The 19,570-nt window shown below is 35.6% G+C and overlaps 1 protein-coding gene across 1 annotated transcript in view; it reads right to left on the minus strand.

Moving 5' to 3' along the window:
• Positions 1-4,259: 4,259 nt before the first annotated feature.
• The window catches only part of LOC309660575 (uncharacterized protein), a gene marked incomplete at its 5' end in the record, with an annotated part of 88,502 nt that continues 73,191 nt past the window's right edge, over positions 4,260-19,570 (minus strand). Inside the window, one exon of the mRNA XM_082461372.1 lies at positions 4,260-9,130. The remainder of the gene's footprint in view (positions 9,131-19,570) is intronic.

The following is a 19,570-nucleotide window of genomic DNA, read 5'->3' on the forward strand; positions in this document are numbered from 1 at the left end:
ATTTCAATCTTACCTCTATTCTTCCCCTTCCAGGCTTTTCCTAGGTTATCACTTACCATTTGATGAAAACTCCAAGATCATTATGTCCAGTGGTAGAATGTGTTCATTATGGCTCTTAGTGGTGGCCACAGACACATAGCAGTGTCAACATAGGAGAGTTGTCTGAGTTCAACAGGGTCAACATATAAGTGTTGTATACAGCCCATCATAACAGGGCCAGGAATAACATCTCCCACAAGGAAACCATTCGTGAAAAAAGAAATTTCTGAATATGAAGCTGTTATATCTCTATGGCACTTCTCCCAGGGGAGGGTGTACTCTGCCCCTCTTCTCTCCAACTTGCTTGAAGGTCAAGTTTCCAGGGACAGAGACAACATTTATCTGTACAAGACGTCTGGACTGTCGGAGGCACCCATGCAGTGGTTAAGGTAATAAGTCTTTATAGCCCTACCCTAGGTTGGTCTAGATAGATGGAATAATTTTATATCGGCATATTTCTGGAATGTTGAGTAGTCCTATAATAATTAAAAATCATTTGGAAAGGCTGCTACTGATCATTCCCACTTATTACATGGAAGCCAAAAGAGCAAATCTTGCACTGTTTGCTGTAAGTCTTAGACCCCCAGCATTTTGACACCAGCCCTGAACTCTTTCCTGAGCTTTAGGTTCATCTATCCACTTCCTTCTTGGTCTGTCCATTTTTTTTCATTGTTATGTATGTATTTTTATTGAAGCATAGCTGATTTACAGTTTTTTTCATTGTTATGTATTTATTTTTATTGAAGCATAGCTGATTTACAGTGTTCAGGTGTACAGCAAAGTGATTCAGTTACACACACACACATGCCTATGTATATATATACATACACGCATATGTATTCTTTTTCAGATTCTTTTCCACTATAGGTTATTACAAGATTTTTGTTTTGTTTTGTTTTTTATCATTTTTATGGGAGTATAGTTGATTTACAATGTTGTCTTAGTTTCAGGTGTACAACAAGGCGAATCAGTTATTCATATACATATATCCACTTTTTTTAGATTCTTTTCCCATATACTCAATTACAGGGTATTGAGTAGAGTTCCCTGTGCTATACAGTGGGTCCTTGTTGTTTATCTATTTTATATATAGTAGTGTGTGTCCATTATGATATAGCTGGGAAATGTAAACTCAACAGATCCTAAACTGAACTCCTCACTCACCTCCACAAGCCTAACCCTATACTCTTCCTATATTTCTGATTTATTCTAATGCGATGTTTATACTTTCAGTCACTAATGCCAGAATCTACCAGTCAATTTAGACTCTTCTCATCCCCCACATCCAATCAACTAACAGATACTCCCAGTTTTACTTCTCTCAAATATTTCCCTAAATCCATTCCTTTCTCTACATTTTCATAACCTCTGTTCGTTAGGTCCCATCATCTTTCACTAGACCATTGTAACAGCCTTCTAAGTAGCTTCTTTACTTCCAGTTTTATTGTCTCTGAATCCCCGGTACACACTAATGTCAGAGAGATTCTCTGAAAACCACTCTCTGCCCAGAACACCATTCCCTTGCTGCAACCCTTTCAGTGAGTCCCCATTTCCAGTAAAACATCCAAGCATCCTACCATGCATACAAGGTTCTCAGTGATATGTCTCTACCCATTTTTCCAGCATAATCCCACCACCACTCTGCCTTACCCTTTATGTTTTACCCACAACAGATTTCCTGCATTTCCTCACTCCCCATGCTGTTTGCTCTCTCCTTGGAATTTTGCCTGAAACTTCTCTTCTTCTCATACCACCATATCCAATCCATCAGGAAATCCTATCAGCTCTATCTTGGAATTTAGCTAGAATCTCACAACTTTGCACCATTTTCACTGTAATCAATCTGTTCCAGAAATTCACTGTCTCTCACCTGGATTATTGTGACAGTCTCCTAATTGTGTCTCCACTTCTACCCTTGTTCTCTGTAGTCTATTCTTTCCCAAGAAGCCAGAGTAATACTTTTTAAATGTCAGTCCTATCATATCTTGTATCCATTGTTTCCCCATTTTGCTTAAGTATAATCCAGATTCTTTACAACGGTTCACAGTGTCTTAACACCATGTGCTACCCTGAACTCATCACTTCTCAGCTCTCACCTCCTCTCACTGTCCCCTTTGCTCACTGACCTCTCTACTCTTCCTTGGCCATGCCAAGCCTGCCCTTGCTCATGGCTTTTTCACATGCTGTTCCACCTACCTTGAAATCTCTTCCACTCTGTATCCACGTGGCTACTCTCTGACTTCGACATGAAAGTGACGGCCCTACATAAACTAGAACACCAACCTCCCCATGAGTCTCCATGGCCCATACTCTGCTTTATTTTCTCCTTATTACTTTTATTTCTCCTTTATCAACACCATTCTATATTTAAGGAAGATTTGTTTCTTTAATCACCTGTCTCCCTCACTAGAAGAGAACCTCTACGACGACAGAGATTACGTTCTGCCCTGTTCATCTTCAGCCCTCTGCGTCTGTAGCAGTACCTAGACCATAGAGCTGCTCAGTGAAGATTCCTTGAATGAATGAGTGAATCTCCATGTCTGCTTAGGCTATGTTTTCTGATGGGTATGTTCCACATTTTCCCTTCTGTTTTGTTTATATTCATTTTTCTCACCATGGACATCATGCCCTCCATAAAGCCATTCCAGAAACCCCAGTTTGGGCTAATTGTTCCTCCTCACTACACCCATAGCACTGAATGTGTCATCACCTAACAATCGTTTGTCCATTATAATGACATAAATCTATGTCCTTCTTCTTGCACTAGACTTCAATATCCATCATGAGGGAATATATCTTCATTCGACATACTCAATAAACACGTATGAAGCACATAGTGCTAGGCACTAGGCATACAGCATTGAACTTATAGGAAAGCCCGCATATTCATGATGCTTGCAGTCAAATGTCTTACTCTTTGGTGCATGACTTGGCATATCTTGGCACATTAATCATCTTGGATGATTAATGAGTGTCTCTATTTGGGCCTATTATCTTTTATCTTACATTTAAAAATGGGTCTCTCCTCATATTACTTCTGTCTTTCATCAGAATAAAGGGTACAAAATTTGAAGATAATAGCTTCGGTTTTCCTTTGTAGTTGGCAACTTGGTTCCCATTCCAAAAGTCAAAGGCATTCATACATTTTTCCCAGGAATGGGAGCACCTAAAGAACTCAAAGAGAATAAAGAAGTAAATTGAGCTTTTGATTTATTTACTTTTAAATCAGTTTTACTGATGTACAATAGATATACACTAAAATGCACTCATTTTAAGTGTACATTTTGATGAGTTTGGGCTAATTTATTAAACCATGCAATCACTATCACAATGACAATATAAGAACATTTTCATCAGCCCAGAAAGCTCTGTTGCCTCCTTCTCAGTTACCCCCATCAACACCTCTAGCCTCAGGCAACCATTCATCTGCCTTCTTTCCATTTAAATTAGGTTTGTCTTTTGTAGTTTCGTATAAATGGAGTTATTCAGTGTGTAATTGCTTAGATCCAATTACCTTTGCACAATCTGATGTTTTTGAGATTCATCCATACTGCTGCTTGTATCAATATTTCATTCCTTTTTATTGCTGAGTAGTATTCCATTTTATGGGTATATCATAATTTGTTTACCCATTCATCGTTGGATGGACATTTGTGTTATTTCCAATTTGGGGTAATTGTGAATAAAGCTGCCATGGACATCTGCATACAAGTCTTTGGTAGAAAACTGTTTTCATTTCTCTTGAAGAAATACTTAGAAGTGAAAATGTTGGGTCGTGTGGTAAGTGTATGTTTAATTTAATAAGAAACTGCCAAACTGTTTTCCAATATGACTGAACCATTTTGCATTCCCACCAGCAAAGTATTAGAATTCCAGTTGCTTTGCATCTTTGCCAACACTTGGTATTGTCATTCTTTCTTATTTATGTCAGCCTATTTCTTATATTTCAGGGCAGACTAATGTCTTGATAACTAGGGCAGAGTTTGGGAATACTCAAGCCTTGTAGAATAAGAAGAACCAATCTGCAGATATCTTCTTATAGGCAACTTGGTGAAACCCTATATAGTGGAGCCTGGTACTAGCCAGCAGCCAAGATTTTCTAAGCCCTAGGAGCTGAACTTTGGCAACAAAACTGAACAGACGTTAGGGTTCAGAAGATAAGGATGAAAAGGATAAGAATGCAAATGGAAATCATGGTTGGGCTACAAGCTTTAGTAGGGGAAATACAGGGCTAGGTTCCTGTGAGCCTCTGGGCACAGCATTTTCATCAACCAATCAAAACATAACTTTGTTTTAGGTATGTTTCCGTTTAAAGACACTCTATTTAATATATGTTGTTGATTCATTAACAATGAACTCATAGACAACAGCACTACGATTCATACCAAATGAAGCTTATTTAAACACATAATTTTCTTCATAAGACACATCACAGCCTTCTTGATCTTGGGGACACTAGACAGTACTTCAGGTCTTCGACACTGTGTTTGGGGGCCATTTTAAACAGAAAAATCACCAAAAGATCAACTTGTAAAAAATGTGGCACTAAATTGACCACAAAAAGGGTACGTGTTTAGAGTAAGAGAGCTGAAACAAGAAAGCAGTGTTGCTTTGTTCATCCTTTGCTGGGAATGTGCACATCCGGTGCACTGAAATTGTATGTCCACAAATGACCATGAAAGTGCCACAAGTACTGATCTAGGGGTTACAGGTAAATTTTAGCAAGTAGGCAAATTTGCACAGCGGAATCTGCAAATAATGAGGATAGGCTGTGTGTGTGTGTGTGTGTTTGTGTGTGTGTGTACACAGAGTGGACAGTACCCTCCGTGAAGACATGAACATTGCTGATATGACTTTAGAAAGAAAATTAGCTCTTTGTGGATCCTCAACATATACTGACTAATCAGTCATTTTTGATCCAACATTAGTAGATCAAAGGAATGTATTCAAAGCTCCGTTTCTCTCCAGAGGTGTTAATAAATTATAATCATTTAACCTCAAGCATTCTCTAGACTAAAGTGCTTTGCATTGGTGATGCTTAACTTCGTAAAAAAAAGTTTTTATCCAAAAATACTGATATTCCAGAGTTTGAGAATCAATCACCTTATTGCTGTACATCTAGTTTGCCAGGTTTAGAACCTTTATTGCTTGGGGTTGGGTCTTTGTGGCCATTCCTCATGGAATATCAGAATTTAGATCTTTGTGAGCTCATACTTAATTTGCACCCTAATTTTCCCTTTTACTTTCTAACGCCTCCTCAACTCTTTCTGGAAGGAGCCAATACAAGACTTTCTATATTTTAAAGAAACTTATGTCACCTTATACCAAATGTAGATTTCTCTTTCCATAGTTTTAATACTTTTTCATATTGGCCATTCATTCACTTATTTTTAAAAATCATTTAAGAAATGATGATTGAGTGACTCATGTCCTAGATCACCATCATGTTCTATGTGGGAATCTATCATCTACTTAAATGCCATCCAGTCAGCTCTCTGCTGGGCCTAATAATCTTGATTCATATCTCCCAGACCTTCAATCATCTTCATGTTTATCTTCTATTATCTTCTTTCTTGTTCTAAATATCTTCTTTTGGTTCAAAAGCCCAGAACTGAATCCAAAAATATCTGATTAGTGCAGGTAAAACCAACAAACAACAACAACAAAAAGAATCTTGGGATTTGAAACAGAAAAAGTTTTTTTTCTAATTATAAAATGACAGGACTTTATTGTCCCAAAGTATTTAAAATAGTTAGTAAATGTCTAATCTCAGCATCCAAAGATAATGCTCTTTATAATCTGTTGTCTTTCTCTCCTTTGCATATTGTTTTAAATAGTTTAAATTGACAATGTATGCATTTTCCTGCCTTTTCCACTGTCCCATAGTTTAAATTCTTTATAAATATAATAATAGTCTTTTGTATAATGACATCATAATTTAATTAGTCATTCCCATGCTGTTAGACAAATAGATTCCTTGTAATTGAGTAACATTGCAAAGGATTAGCTTGCTATCCAAGTGAAGTCTTAGTCATTTTTGACATGATTAAATATGACCCATTATTTCTGATTGGAATACACAGTGTTAAATTTATTCCTGGAAGATATAATACTCTGTGGTTTTTGACTTCCATTTGTGTTTACCAAGGTTACTTCAGATTTATTCCTACTAAAGGTGTGAATTTAGCAGTGGAACTTTAAGTGGCTTTATTATAAACAAGTGACACTTGAACAGAAAATATATAGAATGGCATCTCTGCTATAAACAAATCAAACAAAGATATTCTTTTAAAAATAAAAAATGTTAGAACTTACAGGTTTAAAATAAATAAGTCATAGGGATGTAATGTACAGCATGGTGACTATAGTCAATAATACTTTGAAAGTTGCCAAGAGAGTACATTTTAGAGTTCTCATCACAAGGGAAAAAAAAGTTTGTTGTAAATTTATATGGTAAAGGATGGCAACTAGAATTATTGTGGTAATCATTTTGCAGTACATACAAATATTGAATCTTTATCTTGTATGCCTGAAACTAATATAATGTTATATGTCAATTATACCACAATTTTTTAAAAAGAAAAATAAATAAGTAAATAAACCAACAAATAAATAAAAACAAAAATAATGTTAGAATAATGCCAAAAATGAGCATGGAGCTTGTATCTGCTAGAGTTCAAATTTTGCCGTAAAGATAACAACATGACCTATTTGGGGCAGTCCACTTCACAATAAATTATATATTTCGTGTCATGCATGATAACTAAAAGAAATTAGAGTTCTTATTACTCAGAACTTGTGGAACAAGATCCCCTTTTCCAAATGTAAGCATTTACTTTATAGTTTTAATCATTCTATTCTCACCACTCAATAAATTTACTGAGTCCCCCACTCACCCCAGGGAACATGTACCAATTTGCTTTGTATTTGCTGAAAATAGCAATTAAAATGTCCAAAGAATTTTTATTCTGCAGAAACTTGTTAACCCCCTACTAATAGGTAAAAGGTGCTCTCTTTACATCCCCAAGGTGAAGAAATCAATAGAATCTCAAGTATGATCACCTACGAGGAGTGGAAATCACTTGCACCATAACTATCTGCTATATTATATGGTCAGAACAGGAATAAGAAAGTAGCTAAGTGTAGCTTAGCTGTGGGTAGCCTCTCTCCTGCGCTCTCTCTCTCTCTCTCTCTCTCTCTCTCTTTCACTCTTTCAGTTGTGGGTATGGAGTGAGAGGAAGCATGTATTCTGGGAAACAATTTATGGGCAAAGGGTTAAGATACAGGTATAAGAAATAGACCTCAAGAGAAGGGAGTCCATACTGGGATGTTGAAAATTATGTACATGTGGATGATTTCACATGGAAATAAATCCCATCCATCATTTCTCAGAATTTGAACAGTGTGTGCACATCCCTGCCTCCCTGATGGGAGATGTGGTCATGTGACTTGCAGGGGCCATGAAACATAGGATGTGCATCGCTTCCAGGCGGCAGCTTGAAGAAACAGGGCATGGTTTGCCATGATGCTACCTTCTTTACACTGTGATGGTGGATTCACATTTTGAGATGCGACCTCCATCTACCTGGGTTCCTGATTGACTATAAAGAACAAAGTCCCATTGCTAATTTGCTCTGGAAATGTCACATGCACAGGAAGTATATTTGTATTCTTCTAAGCCCCTGAGATTTTCGAGTTTTGGCTGTAGCATAACCCCGATTTATTCTGACAGCCATCCTTGAGGAGAAAATCTCCAGTAACAAAATTAAATGTTTCTTGTTCTCAGAATAACTTCATTTGCAAAGGACCAAGTAGAACTGGGGTAGATACTGGGGTCTTGTGACTGAATTAATTCTTCAAAGCCTACAGAAACGGTAATATTTGAAATTCACCCCTTCCAGACACAGAAGACTTGCTGAGTATTCCTTATTCTATGAGGTGAAATCCACTTCTTAATTCACTTTAATTTTTCCTTTTTTCATATTCATTCACTCCACAAAGTGGAGTTACCTAATTTGAACAAATTAGGTAACAAATATTGTTACCTAATATGAACAAATCACTTCAAGATCATCTTCAAAGATGACATGAATCTTATATTTGAAGACTTTCTCACCTAAGGATGGGGATAAAAGATTTTCAAATATTAGGATATGAAATAGGAAATGACCTTCCCTCCCATAAATCAATACTTTGGAAACAATTACTTAATTTGCTGTAGAGCGTTCAGGATTTTGATGCACATAAAAAGTGTTTCTTTTCCATAAAGGGATGTGCTCTACATGGTTTTCTGGAACCTGAATTATTCACATCCCCGGAGCATCTTTCCATATGACTACACAAAGACCAGCCTCATTATTTTTTTATGTTAACTCTTTTTTTTAATTGGAGTATAGTTAATTTACAATGTTGTATTAGTTTCAAGTGTACAGCAAAGTGATTCAGTTATACATATATATATACTTTTTCAGATTCTTTTCCATTATAGGTTATTACAAGGCACTGGGTATAGTTCCCTGTGCTGTATAGTAGGACCTTGTTGTTTACCTATTTTATATAAGTAGTGTGTATATGTTAATCCCAAAGTCCTAATTTATCCCCTCCCCATCCCTTTGTTAACCATAAGTTTGTTTTCTATGTCTATTCTGTTTTGTAAATAAGTTCATTTGTATCATTTTTTAGATTCTACATATAAGTGGTATCATAAGATATTTGTCTTTCTCTGTCTGACTTACTTCATTTAGTATGATGATCTACAGGTCCATCCATGCTGCTGCAAATGGTGTTGTTTCCTTCTTTTTCATGGCTGAGTAATATTCCATTGTGTATATATGTGTATATACAAATTGCAGATGCCGCAATAGTTTCAGCGTACATTTTTCCAGACTCACATCCAGAAGAAAAGAGTTTATATTCCAGGAAGCTCACAATTGCATCCTAAGATTGACTCTGATAGGACCAGCTTGCAGCTCGTAACATCCCTGACCAATCACTGTGGCTCAAGGAATTGGATAGGCTGTTTGACCAGGCATCCATCTTATACTCCACGTCTGGAATCACAGTGATGAAGCACCCACCCAAAGCGTGTGACCTGAGTGAGAGGGAAGGATAAAATTTTACACAAAGAAGGAAGAATAAATGTTCTTGGCCAAAAAATAATTAATGTCCACTCTAACCCCTGTCTCCCTCTCTGGACCACTATTAGCCCTGCTCACATATTATCATTCTTAACAATCACTCACGCATCCTTTACAAATCTTTGATGCATATACAAGACATACACAAATGGGATTACACTATAGTTTTTTTTTTATTTTACATTTCATTAATAATCTATCCTAGACTCTCCATATGAGCCCACAGAAATCTACTTCATGCTTTTCAATGACTACATAATATTCCATTATAAGTATGTACTCTAATTCATTTAACTAATCCTCTGTTTATGGACAATCGGTTTTTTGGGGGTAGTGTTGTCATAACAAATAATGTTGCATTGAACATACTTGTACATAAATCTGGCACATTTGTTCAAGTTTATCTCTAGATCAAAATCCTAGCCATAAAATTACTAGGTCAAAGAGGATGTGCATTTAAAATGTTGATAGAAATATTCAAAAATACAAAGAAAACTAAAGGTTGAATTTCTTTGTATTCCTATCCATAGTATATGAGAATGCCTGAGTTTCATTGTACCTTTGTACTTTTGCTCCAAGCGATGACTAAAAAGCAGAATTTTTATTTTATTTTGTATGTCATATGTTTACAGGCCACACGAATGCCATTATCTATGAATTGCCTTTTTCCATGCTCATTTTTCTTCTGGGTGCTGAATTTCTCTTATTTTGTTCTTAGTATATTAAGAAAATTAGCATCTATTCTGCTATGTTAACACACGTTTTCAGTCTTTTGACTCTCTACTTTTCTATGGTATGTTTGTCACATCAAACTTTTTCAACATTTTATGCATTTAAATTTGTCAGTCTCTTTCCCTTGCAGCTTCTGGGTTTTGCATGTTACTTAGAAATCACTTTAAATGTGTATAAACCTCACTCATGGTTTATTCTGTTCCTTTAATGCCACTTTTGGGGTCAGGTCATTGATCCATCTGAAGTTTTTGTTAGCCTTGGGATGTGGTAGTCCTTAACCACTTGTTTCTCTCTTCTTCCAGATACGTGGTGGAGGGCACGTACACAGCTCATGGTGGATTTGACTATGAAAATAATCCTAGGTGATCATTTGTGGGTCAAAGTGGCACAAGTCACTGCAGGTCAAACTATTTAATTGCCAAGGCAAAGCCTCACTTTTCCCTCTGATATGCAATTGGCCGAGTTTGACGTGGTGGCACTTCTACCATCTTGGATCTTTGAATGAATACAATCCACAGAGGCCCCTGGGCAACCATGAGTGAAAAATAAACTTTTGTGGCATTGAGCCACTACTAATTGGTTGCTTTTTTAACTGCAACATAACCAACCCTATTCCAACCGACACAGGAGATCAAGTATTATTTTTGCGTTTTTGTTTAATAGACACTCATTTGTCCAGAATGTTCCATCTTGTCTCTCGGGTGCAGTTTTAGATCAGATGCTGTCAGTGCCTCTCCCATATCACCTCCCTGTTAGCATTTGTTTGCACTTGCTCCGACTCCCAGCTCCCAGCACCAGCAGGTGTTGTTGGGGTGTCCTCTCACTGATGGAATTCACTTTGCCACCTGTTCAACAAACTGTAAGTTTCTGGAATCCATGCCTCCAGAAGTAATGCTCAAGCAATATCAGAGGAATGTTGGAGGATAAAAACTGTAGCTCCCTTACCCCTTGGGTGAGATAACTCTAAAGTGGAATAACTTATATGGGCTTCCCGTGCTTCTCCAGTGGGATTATACTTCATAACACTGCTCAGTATTTAATCCATTACAACTTTGGTAACCCCATTCTCATAAAAATCCAGGATGTCCACCCCCCGCAAAGGAGACACAGTGGAGGGAACATGACATCGGCCATTAGAGCTTAATGTGAATTAAGACCTGGAAGCTTTCAAGTCTCAGAAGATAGAATTGATTTCCAAAAATGTAATAAACCAGTCAATTATTCCATGCTTATTCACATTAAGTGTTTATATTTAACTTTTCTGAGGTTAAATCTACTTGAAATCCTATTTGAAATTCTTTTTTAACAAGGATCTATCAATTTGAAACTGAATTGGTTGGATTTTAATAAAAGGTATTCTTGTATAAGTTAAGAACAACTATGTTACTATGGAGAACAGTACGGAAGTTCCTTAAAAAACAACATAGAGCTACCATATGATCCAGCAATCACACTCCTGGACATATATCTGGAAAAGATGAAAACTCTAATTTGAAAGGATACATGCACCCTAATGTTCATAGCAGCACTATTTACAATAGCCAAGACATGGAAGCAACCTAAGTGTACATCAACAGATGAATGGATAAAGAAGATGTGGTATATATATATATATATATATATATATATATATATATATATACATATACATACAATGGAATACTACTCAGCCATAAAAAAGAATGAAATAATGCTATTTGCAGCAACATGGATGGACCTAGAGATTATCATACTAAGTGAAGTAAGTCAGACAGAGAAAGACAAATATCATATGATACCACTTATATGTGGAATCTAAAAAAATGATACAAATGAACTTATGTACAAAACAGAAACAAGCTCACAGACGTAGAAAACAAACTTATGGTTACCAAGGGGAAAGATGGGCGGGAGGAGGGATGAATTAGGAGTTTGGGATTAACAGGTACACACTACTGTATATATCAATAGAAATAGATAAACAACAAGGTCCTACTGTATAGCACAGGGAACTATATTCAATACCTAGTAATAACCTATAATGGAAAAGAATTTGTAAAAGAATATATATATTATTTTACCTATATATAAGAATATGTGTATATATATATATATATATATATATATATATATATATATATATATATATGGGGGGGAGGGGTATAACTGAATCAGTTTGCTGTACATCAGGCAAGAAAATAACAACTAGTATATGGGTGACCAGAAAAGCACAGATATCATTCAGACATAATATAGTAATTCTTGAGGTGATATTAGTTAAATTAAATTTTAATATATTTTTATTGGTGATAAAGTTCAAGTGAGAAGATGTTTTTAGAATGAAAGAAAATATGGTAGTATCCAAAGGATTGAATATTTATTTGTCTCAATTAATTCAAAGCTCATCTTATGTCTCCCATGAGAGGGCATTTCAAGAATGTAGAGGCCTGAGTTGTGAAGTTGATAGCTTTCCACCATGAATTAATCAGCATCCTCAGAGTTGAACAGGTGTCAGATGAGAAAGTTCAGGCTTTACTGACCTAAGGCAGCAGGAAACCAACAAACTAAAGCCTCTATAATCTATCACTGATAACCAAAAACCAAAACACTATTTCAAATTATAGTTTTTAATGTTTTGTCATAAGCCAATTTTGCTCTGTATTACAGAAAAGGAGGTTCAAGGAACTCAGAGAGAAAAATTCACTTGTGCAGTTTACATGAGATTACGGCTGTGGCAGGAATGTTTCCACTACTGGCAAAGCCAGGAAAAAAATCTTTGTTTTGTTTTTTGTTTTTTTGCAGAATTTGCAGAAACAATAACTTTAAATCAGCCCTCTTGATCTACCACAGCCTCCGGGTAATTATCCCCAATAGGTCCCTTTAGTGAGTCAGTTTCTATTTTTTTCTTCAAAAGTAGTTTCTTTTTGACATTTTTATGCAGTCTTTCTGTTTGCTAAAATAACAGAAGTCTCCTCTTACAAAAGCATCAACAACTGTCAGGGATTTTGTTTCTCCAGAGCGCAGCTCTCAAGCCTTCTGACACAGTGGCTAACAGCAATCTGAGTTGTGAATTTCATGCAGATTCCTCTTTTTCTTTAGCAGATTAATGAAACTGAAGTTGAGACTGGCCCACTGCTCTATTTAATTGTCAAACACCGATGCTGCATACTTGAAATCTCTTTGTGAGTTTCTTGAAATATTCTTTTCTTCTTTATCCTGATCTTAAAGAATCCAGTAGAAGTCACAAAGAAAAATCAAATAAGGAGAACGCCTGCCTCTGGCCAGGATAGAGAATAAGGAACTGATTTAGTCTCCCACCAAAAACAACCAAAAATTAGACAAAAATATACGAAGCAATTGTTTTCAAGACATTTGATCTTCAAGTGATAAATGATACTGGTCCCTCAGATATGAGAAACAAACCAAGTGAACCCTATGTTGTTCCATCTTGCTACCTTACAAGAGTTTCCAGGCCACATCTAGATGGGGAGAGCTCAGGTGGAGTGCAGCCAACTCCTTGACCTGAGGAGAACAAGGTAGCTATAGTTCATGGGACAGAGTACCAGAGAGTAAAGAGCTACACAGAGAAAGTACTGCAGATACCTACAGAGTGTCCCCCTTGAGTACACAGTTGAGTACAGGTCAGTGTGTGCATGTGAGGGAATTACCTGGGACCAGCGAAAGAAACACCCCAAAGGATTAGAGGTACCAGTGCCCAGTGAACACTTAGGGGTAAGAATCTTGTATGTACCCATCAGGCAGACTGGAAACCTGATGATTTACAGGGCATTGAGTACAATACTCAGAAGCATCTTTCGTCAATGGGGAATAATTAGCCCATGAATAAACACGACATTGGTTCTGCCTAATAGTTATTAAAAGCAATACCAGAAAGGACAAAACTGTTTCCAAGTAACTTAACTGTGTCCCAGAACAAAGCTCAAGAGTATTTATAGAAACACAAAAATATTCAACATCCCACAAGGTATAATTTACAATGTCTGGCATTCAATCAAAAAGTTCCAGACACACAAAGAAACAGGAAAATATGATCCATAATGAGGAGATAAATCAATCAATTGAATCTGATTAAGAACGAACCACAGATGTTAGAGTTAGCAGAGAAGGATGTTAAAATGGTTATTATAACGGTATTCCATATGTTCAAAAAGTTAAGCAAAAACATGGAAGATATAAAAAAGATCCAAATCAAACTTCTAATGTTGAAAACTAGAGTGTGTGAAGTAAAAAATATACTTTCTAGGATTAACAGTAGATGAGACATTGTGAGAGAAAAGATTAATGAACTTGAAGGCATAGCAATAGAAACAATCCAAAATGAAACACAGAGAAATTTAAAAATTGGACAGAGGGTCAGTGAGGTGTGGGACCATTCAAGCAGCCTAATATATGAAGTCACAATGGGGAGAGAGGCAAAAAAAAATTTGAAGAAGTTATGGATGAAAATTTTCCAAATTTGTTTAAAACTATAAACACATGAAGCTGAGAAGCTACAGAAACATAAAGAAAATGATACCCAGGCACAACATAATCAAACTGATCAAAACCAGTGATAAACAGAAAACCCTAAAAGCAATCAGAGAAAAAGAAACGTACAAAGGAACAAAGAAAAGAATAATAGTAGATTTCTTGTTGCAAACAATGCAAGAGAAAAAAACAACAGTAGAACATCTTTAAAGTGTTAAAAGGGAAAAAAAGCTGTTGATCTAGAATTTTATATTTAGTGAAAATGTCTCAGAAATGAAAGCAAGATGAAGACGTTTTTAGATGTATGAAAACTGAAAGAATTCATCAACTTCCTGAGAAGATCAGTAAAATTGATAAATCTCTACACTAATCAGGGGAAAAGGGGAAATATAAATTGTCAGTATCAGAAATGAGAGAGGTGATATCACTAGAGACTTTACAAATATCAAAATGATTCTACATACACAACTTTATACCAATAAACTCTGCAACTTAAAGGTAATGGGCTGACTCCTTGAAAGATACAGACCATCAAACCTCACTCAAGAAAAAACTAGACAGCATAAATATCCCTCCACCTATTAGAGAAGTTAACTTTGTAGTTTAGAAACTTCCTACAAAGAAATACTGAGGCAAAGATGGCTTCACTGGAATATTCTACCGAAGACTTAAGGAAGAAATAATATCAACTCTACACAAATACTTCCACACAGTTGAAAAGGAGAAAATACTCCCCAGAATGCCCTGATTTCAAAACAGATGAAGACATTACAAGAAAAACAATTGCAGACCAATATCCCTCATGATCATAAATGAAATTTTTCTTATCAAAATTTGAGCAAATTAAATCTGACACTATGTAAAAAGATAACACCTTCTGACCGAGTGTGCAAGCTTGTGCAAAGTTGGTTTAACAGTAGGAATTTGCCAATGAGTTTCATAATAACAAAGAAACAAATAAATGAAATAAAGAAAAGTTATATTAACACCTCAATAGATGCAGAAGAAAACACCTGACAAATTTCAACATACATTCCAGATAAAAACTCTTAGAAAACTAGAAATACAAGGGAAATTTCTCAGTTTTATAAAGGGAATCTACAAAAATACAGCTAAAAAACTGTAAATACAGCTTTACCTGAAATCAGAAACAAAGCAGGATGTCCACTCTCACTACTTCTCTTCAATATTGTATTGGAGTTTCTTGTCAGTGCAATAAAGCAAGAAAAAGAAATAAAAGGCATCCAGATTGGAAAGGCAGAAATAAAACTCTCTTTATTCAGAAACAACATAATTGTTTATGTATAACTCCATTGCAATCTATTAAAAAACTACTAGAACTATTAGGTGAGTTTAGGAAATGTTTCAGGATAAAAGATCAATATATAAAAATCAATCGTATTTTTATATATTAGCAACAAACAATCAGAACTTTAAATTTTTAAAAAATGCCAGAAGAAGGAACTCTTCCAAACTTATTCTATAAGGTCAGCATTATTCTGATACCAAAACCAAACAAAACACTATTAAAAAAGAGACAGAGAGAATTACAGGTCAATATCCCTGATGAACACAGATGCAAAAATCCTCAACAAAATATTAGAAAACCAAATTCAATAATACATTAAAAGGATCATACACCATGATCAAGTGGGATTTATCCCATGGGTGCAAAGATGGTTCAAAATCTACAAATCAATCAATATGATAAACCAAAATTAAGGATTAAAATTATATGATTATTTTAGTAGATTCAGTAAAAGCTTTTAACAAAATTTAACTTTCATTTATGATAAAAACTCTCAACAATGTGGGAATACAGGGAAAATAACCTCAACATAAAAAGGCCATCTATGACACACCCACAGCTAACATCATCATTTCCTCTAAGATCTGGAACCAGACAAGAATGCCCACTCTCACCACTTTTATTCAACATAGTATTGGAAATCCTAGCCACAGCAAAAAGACCAAAAAAAGAAAGAAAAAGAAAGAAAGAAAGAAAGGAAGGAAGGAAGGAAGAAAGAAAGGAAGGAAGGAAGAAAGAAAGAAAGAAAGAAGGAAAGAAAGAAAGAAAGAAAGAAGAAAGAAGAAAGAAAGGGAAAGAACAGAAAGAAATAAAAGGCACCCATATTAGAAAAGGAGTAAAACTGTCACTGTTTGCAGATGACATGATACTATATATAGAAAATCCTAAAGACTCCACCAAAAAAACTCTTAGAATAAATTAATTCACTAAAGTTGCAGAATACAAAATTAACATACAGAAATCTGTTGCATTTCTATACAGTAATAATGATCTATCAGAAAGAGAAATTTAAAAAATAATCCAGTTACAATTGCATCAAAAAGAATAAAATACCTAGTAATAAATTTAACCAAGGAGGTGAAAGACCTGTACTCTGGAAACTATAAGACTTTGATGAAAGAAATTGAAGACAACAGAAATAAATGGAAAGGTATACTGTGTTCATGGATTGGAAGAAGTAATATTGTTTTTTGTTTTTGTTTTTGCTTTTTAATTTTTTTAATAGATCTTTATTGGAGTATAATTGCTTCAAATACTGTGTTAGTTTCTGTTGTACACCAAAGTGAAACAGCCATATGCATCCATATGTCCCCATATCCCCTCCCTCTTGAGCCTCCCTCCCATCCTCCTTATCCAACCCCTCTAGGTCACTGCAGAGCACTGAGCTGATCTCCCTGTGCCACGCTGCTGCTTCCAAACAGCTAACAACATTTTACATTCACTAGTGTATATATGTTGATGCTACTTTCACTTTGCCCCAGCTTCCCCCTCCCACCCTGTGTCCTCAAATCCATTCTCTTTGTCTACATCTTTATTCCTGCCCTGCAACTAGGTCTCATCAGTACCTTTTTTTTTTTTTAGATTCCATATATATGTGTTAGCATACTGTATTTGTTTTTCTCTTTCTGACTTACTTCACTCTGTATGACAGACTCTAGGTCCATCCACCTCGTTACAAATAACTCAATTTCATTTCCTTTTATGGCTGAGTAATATTCCATTGTATATATGTGCCATATCTTCTTTATCCTTTCATCTGTTGATGGACACTTAGGTTGCTTCCATGTCCTAGCTATTGTAAATAATGGTGCAGTGAACATTGTGGTACACGTCTCTTTTTGAATTATGGTTTTCTCAGGGTATATGCCCAGTAGTGGGATTGCTGGGTCATATGGTAATTCTATTTTTAGTTTTTTAAGGAACCTCCATATTGTTTTCCATAGTGGTTGTATCAATTTACATCCCACCAACAGTGCAGGAGGTTTCCCTTTTCACCACACCCTTTCCAGCATTTATTGTTTCTAGATTTTTTTGATAATAGCCATTCTGACCGGCATGAGGTGATATCTCATTGCAGTTTTGATTTGCATGTCTCTAATAATTAGTGATGTTGAGCATCTTTTCATGTGCCTCTTGGCCATCTATATGTCTTCCTTGGTGAAATGTCTATTTAGGTGTCCTGCCCATTTTTTAATTGGATTGTTTGTTGTTTTGATATTGAGCTCCATGAGCTCTTTGTATATTTTGGAGATTAATCCTTTGTCTGTTGTTTCATTTACAAATATTTTCCCCCATTCTGAGGGTTGTCTTTTTGTCTTGTTTATGGTTTCCTTTGCTGTGCAAAAGCTTTTAAGTTTAAGTCCCATTTGTTTATTTTTGTTTTTATCTCTGTTACTCTAGGAGGTGTGGCAAAAAAGATCTTGCTGTGGTTTATGTCAAAGAGTGTTTTTCCTGTGTTTTCCTCTAAGAGTTTTATAGTGTCTGGTCTTACATTTAGGTCTTTAATCCATTTGGAGTTTATTTTTGTGTATGGTGTTATGTAGTGTTCTAATTTAATTCTTTTACATGTAGCTGTCCAGTTTTCCCAGCACCATTTATTGAAAAGGCTGTCCTTTCTCCATTGTATGTTCTTGCCTCCCTTGTCATAAATTAGGTGACCATTGTTTTTGCTTTTTTAAAAATTTTTGTCCATGCTGCATGGCATGCAGGGTCTTAGTTCCCTGACCAGGGATTGAACCCATGCCCCCTGCAGTGGAAGCAGGGAGTCTTAACCACTGGACCACCAGGGAAGTCCTGGAAGAAGTAATATTGTTACAATTCCCATACAACCTGAAACAATCTACAAATTCAATGCAATCCCTATCAAAATTCCAATGGCATTTTTCATAGAACTAGAACAAATAATTGTAAAATTAGTATGTAACCACAAAAGACCCCAAAGAGTCAAAGCAATCTTGAGAAAGAAGAACAAAGTTGGAGGTATTATGCTCCCCAATTTCAAACTATATTACAAAGCTACAGTAATCAAAACAGTATGGTACTGGTACAAAAACAGATATATAGATCAATGGAACAGAAAGAGATCTCAGAAATAAACTCACCCTTATATGTTTAATTATTCTACAATAAGGAAGGCAAGAATATACAGTGGGAAAAGACAGCCTCTTCAATAAATGGTGTTGTGAAAACTGGACAGCTACATGTAAAAGAATCAAACTGGACCACTTTCTTATACCAAGTACAAAAATAGACTCAAAATGGATTAAAGAATTAAATGTAAGACCTGAAACCATAAAAATCCAAGAACAAAACATAAGCAGTAAGCTCTTTGACGTCAGTCTTAACAATATTTTTGGATATGTCTCCTCAGGCAAGGGTGACAAAAGCAAAAATAAACAAATGGTACTACATCAAACTAAAAAGTTTTTGCACAGCAAAGCAAACCATCAGCTAAATGAAAAGGCAACCTACTCATGATATTTACAACAATATATTCAATAAGTGGTTAAAATCCAAATTCTATAAATAAATCATACAGCTCAATATCAAAAAACCAACAATCCAATTAAAATGGGCAGAGGACCTAAATAGACATTTCTCCAAAGAAGACATACAAATGGCCAACAGACACATGAAAAGATGTTCAACATCACTAATCATGAGGGAAATGCAAATCAAAACCACAGTGAAGTATCACCTAACACTGTCAAAATGGCTGTCATCAAAAAATCTACAAATAACAAACATTAGTGAGGATGTGGAGAAAAGGAAACCCTCATGCACCATTTGGGAATGTAAATTGGTGCAGCCAATACCAAAACAGAAAACAGTATGAAGGTTCATTCAAAAAAATAAAAATAGAACTACCGTATGATCCAGCAATTCC

This window comes from Balaenoptera physalus (genome assembly GCF_965194825.1).
Source record: "Balaenoptera physalus genome assembly, chromosome: 4".
Classification (NCBI taxonomy): domain Eukaryota; kingdom Metazoa; phylum Chordata; class Mammalia; order Artiodactyla; family Balaenopteridae; genus Balaenoptera; species Balaenoptera physalus.